The sequence below is a fragment of the Mesitornis unicolor genome, unplaced genomic scaffold, assembly GCF_000695765.1.
Source record: "Mesitornis unicolor isolate BGI_N332 unplaced genomic scaffold, ASM69576v1 scaffold1039, whole genome shotgun sequence".
Taxonomy (NCBI): domain Eukaryota; kingdom Metazoa; phylum Chordata; class Aves; order Mesitornithiformes; family Mesitornithidae; genus Mesitornis; species Mesitornis unicolor.
Window position 1 is genome coordinate 52,351 of NW_010206324.1, and position 4,614 is coordinate 56,964.

The following is a 4,614-nucleotide window of genomic DNA, read 5'->3' on the forward strand; positions in this document are numbered from 1 at the left end:
GAAACCACATATCAATTTCATGGCGGCAAAACTGTGAAGAACCCCGGCGGATGAAGAAGTGCAAATAATGAGTACTAACGTTGTTTCAGGGGACTTCATGATGAACAAAATTATTAAAGATCGTTAGGATAAATGGTTCTGTCCATCACGAAAGTCCCGGATCCCTCTTGGTTCATTTGACATTAGTTGTGTGTTAGGGATAGAGAGTATATAAAAATCAGTTGTGGTCATGTGTCAATTATATTACAGACAACCTGTTGAGAACCAAAATCAACTGAAACAGTAATAATAAAATACTTGTAGATGCAGTATATTTTTAAAATAGGATATCCCTTCAAATTTTCATTTTGATAAAATAACCCTCCAGAGCAAACAAAATTGTTTGAAATATTCTTGTTACTCCTGAGAAACACTGTTTAGTATCCCAATAATTATCTTATTGGGGGCTGGAAGGAGGCGAGAAAAGTCAGTCCTTTTGGGGATGGAGTCAACAAGTTTTCATAAAAATAGAGACTTTCACCTTTTTTTGAAGTGACGTATTGAATGATGCTTTTTTAATTGGTCCTTAATGCAACCAACATGTTTTCTATTTAAGTTTTATGAAGATCAGTGGGAGAAAAAAAAAAGAGGAAATTTGACAACACAGTAGTAAGGGAGAGAATTGTCTTAATGAGAATAATTGATGAGATGGGCATGATTTTAATCTTTCTATACAAATTTGAGGACATTTTATATTAAAGCTAGTAAAATGCTGGAAACACTTCTAACAGTGCATCTTATTTTTCTTATCAAAAGTATTGTCCCAGTCTCCTGATATCGTCAACATCCTGTTCAGTTTTTCAGTGTTAACTGCGAATTGTTTTCATCTGGTATAAAATACTTTATTTGGTGTCATTTTTTGTTTTCAGTTGCACATGTGCTGATGGAGAACTCGGTCTATTTCGCCTCCTTTGTTGTGTTAGGTCTCAGTCCAGCAAAGAACTTACAAGTGCAAATAACTTTAAACACACATTCATTCTTGACTCAAGAAAAGGTGGATGTCAGATAGGGGCTCTCTAGCGAGTTGGATGCATCGTTGTTCTGATCCATCTCTGTGGGTCCTTCTCGTCCTTCAGGAAGGCGTTTGGGCCAGTGCGGTGCTGGGTGTGCAGCACTGCTAGAGCACAGGCTGTGGTTCAGGTTACATCACAAAGTGTTTGTTCCTACTTCTCTTCAGAAGGCTGCACAAAACCCAGGAGGATCAAGAATTGTACTGAAATGCTGTATGTATGTGTATATATATATATTCCGTATTTTAGTAAAATGGTAAAACAGTATATGGTGTCTAATCTACACCAAGTTTACTGACTTCTGCAGAGTGGTCTTGTGCTTGGGACAGCCCCTAAGTAGAAAGAGGTAAGGGAGCATCTTACTGATTATTGAGTTCTCCTACCTGTTAAATGCATAATATTGATTGTAATTATTCAGACAGGACAGAGTATGCAGAGCGCTGAGGATACAAAATCTGCTCATCAAGGGTGTTACTGAGAGTTTGCTTCTTACTAAAAGAACCTGAAAGTAAGGCCCTGATGTGACATGCGTGTTGTCATATGTCAGAATCCCGGTTTATTCAGTCGGGCTGTTCTTGTCATTGAATCAATATTCTTACGCTGGCTCTGAAGCCAAATTAAATGAATGCTTGACAGGGTAAGGGCCTTAAATTGTGTTAATCTGAGAGTGTATTTTAATTGAAAAATACAGTGTATGTAGAAGTGGTTGTAAAGGTTAACAGTACCTGTTTCAACATCTTTTTAATAAATTTGATAGTAGTTTGTGATGTAACCTGGTGCAGAGGAAGGCCACTAGCACTTTTCTGTAGCCCGAGGAGGAAAAAAAAAATTAAGCGTAGTATGAGCGAAACCAGTAAAGGTGTCTCTGTTCATGGATCCTTCACATGAAATGGGCTTTTTACCCTCTTGCATTTTGCTTTTGTTCATAGTTTTCCTTTAGTAAAGTATTTGTATTATATATGAAAAGTTTTGACAACATATTATGAAAAATATATATTTTGGGATTTAGTATTTAAACATACCACTGTTATGGTGAATAAAATGAAATGGCTTCTGTCATGTGTAAAAGTAAATACATATATACTCTTGAAAGTACTATCACCTCTAATTTGAACAGATTATATAAATCAATTGGAACAGCAGTGTATTTAACACAAGCTCACAAATCATTTTTTCCAGAGGAAAAAATGTAGAATTTCAAAGTTCTGTGGCTGGATGTGGAAACTCAGATAGTTTTCTAGCAACTCCTAATTGCTTTTAAGTGTTCTCCAGCATTTTACAGTTTCTGAGTTTGGTATAGCAGTAAATTTTGATAAACTCAGGCATACTAATGGGTTCATTTTAATGGATCCAAAGCTGCAGTGTCTACAAGCAATAAAAAACTACCTAGAATACACTGTAATTCAATTTTAGTGCTTGTTAATTAGTTTATGTAAGAAACCATAAATTATTATTACATAACTGTAATTTTTGCAAGTGCTATTTTAAGCAGTTGATGTGGAATTGGGTGCATGTGACACAGCCAGTATGACAGAGTGCTAGAGTTATCCTGTTTACAATAAACAATCTGAATTTAATGTTTGGAGTTCCTAATTTGTTTCATTTTAATTTTTTGCATACTGGTAATGTTACATCTATCAGTCTGTGCATGTTTCCCGTTAGACGTTAGCTCTGGTTTTCTGCTATCCAGTTGCCTGGACGAGTTCGGCTGAATAGCATGGCTGGAGAAGTGTTCCCGGTCACTTCCAGGGACGTTTCAGAGGACTTCCCCACACCCTTTAGGTAGATGCACCTCTGTTGCTCTCCGAGTGTATGAAAAATTTGCACAAGACAGGATTTTGATCATCCAGTCTGAAATGGTAAATTCAGACCATCGCTGCAGCCAGACTGAATCGTGCCTAGTGCAGCCTTACAGCGTTGCTTTTGAGAAAATCCTTTCCCTGGTCATTTTCTTTGTTTTATGCACACCAAAAGATTGTTTGGAAAGATTAGGGGCTAAGTGCAGTCGTTAGAACAGTGAAGTGTCAGTTCTGGATTGTGACGGTGTAAAGGTACAAGTCAGCAGGCACTGCTGTTGTTGCAGTGGGGCTCCTTGAAGTGATGTCTGACAGCAGTGTTAGGAGAGACAGCTTTTGTCCTTGGCACTGGGAAGTTGGTGCTCTCAGCAGAGAAAGAAAACATCTGGAACCCACCTGGAAAACGATTTGTCCCCGGCATCAGGGCTCTCTTTCTCCACTCCCAGTTGTTAGGGATTGGTGTAAATCTTGACTCACTGGCTTTGTTATCTTTTGCAAAAAGTCAAGCTATCCAAATTTACTTTGACCATTACCATTAGCCATAAAAAATGCATTAGCTTTTTCAGAATATTATTTAAGTGCTTGCACGTGTACAGCCATTACCGATCGTGTGTTCAACAGTGTAATCATGATGGTGGAAATAGCATTACACACCTTTTAAGCTTCATTTATTACTTTCTAGCTCTTGTTTGAACACAAAGTCACCAGAATTTCAGAGTCTTTACCATTTAACTGGTTAGTATGCTTTTGCTATAGCTCCGCTGTAAATCGTTACCTTCTACACCTTTCTTGATATGTTTTTTCTATATTTTTTACAATAGCTGACCATCAAACTGCTATGGTCATTACAGTGGGACCCGTGTCCTTCACTTGAGCTGATACTTAATTTGATGCTCAAATCCAGCTCTGAAATACTTAGTTTTCAAGTCAGGTTTTAATATGGTTGCTGCATGCTGCGCAGTACAAGGCACCTCTGTGCTATTTTAAAGGAAGCGGAGATCAGAAACTCGGGCACCTTTCTTACCTTGTAAGTAATTTCAAAAGAACACTGCCCTATGTAGATTCTGCTGAAAGGCTTTTATTTGAAGCATTTTAGAGTCTACTTACCATTCAGAGAATGTACTTGTAAGTTATAGCATGTGCTGTTGGTGGAACGTAACGCTAATAGTATGTGAAATCTGAATTGCAGTTTGAAGGAAGACTGTGTGTGTAAGGCCAAAGGCCCAGCAGAATGGGAAATGACACAAGTAATCCAACTTATTTGAACTCGAGCATCTAAACAGAATTCAAGACTGAAAATATTTATGGTTTCTTAAAGTAATATTTCTGAGCCGCCCCAGGGTTGTTAACTAAAAGCGCCGTATTAAAGGATGTAGACACAACACTGCTGAGCATTTGCTGCTGTTAAGTTTTAGGACTCCCTCTTTAGCAAAGCAACGCAGAATTCTGAATTAAGTTTCTTGATGTTGTGCAATGGGTGAGGGAAGATGCACAGCTTCAAGTGAAGTTCAGGTTACTGCTGCACTGAGCAAGGACGTGACTAGGCTTAGCCAGTGAGAACCTCTGGTGAGAGGCATCCAAGTGTAAATCCTGCATCTTCCTGACGATTCACCACCACCTTGCTGAGTGTTAGATGCGCTTCCTTCTGCTCCAGTTTTCCATTACAGCTTTTCGCTGCCTGCTCTGCTTCCCTTTCAAGAAGGGGAGCATGGATTCGTGGTACTTTTCTAGCAACTGCCAAAGATGTGAACTGGAGCAGCAACTGGAGC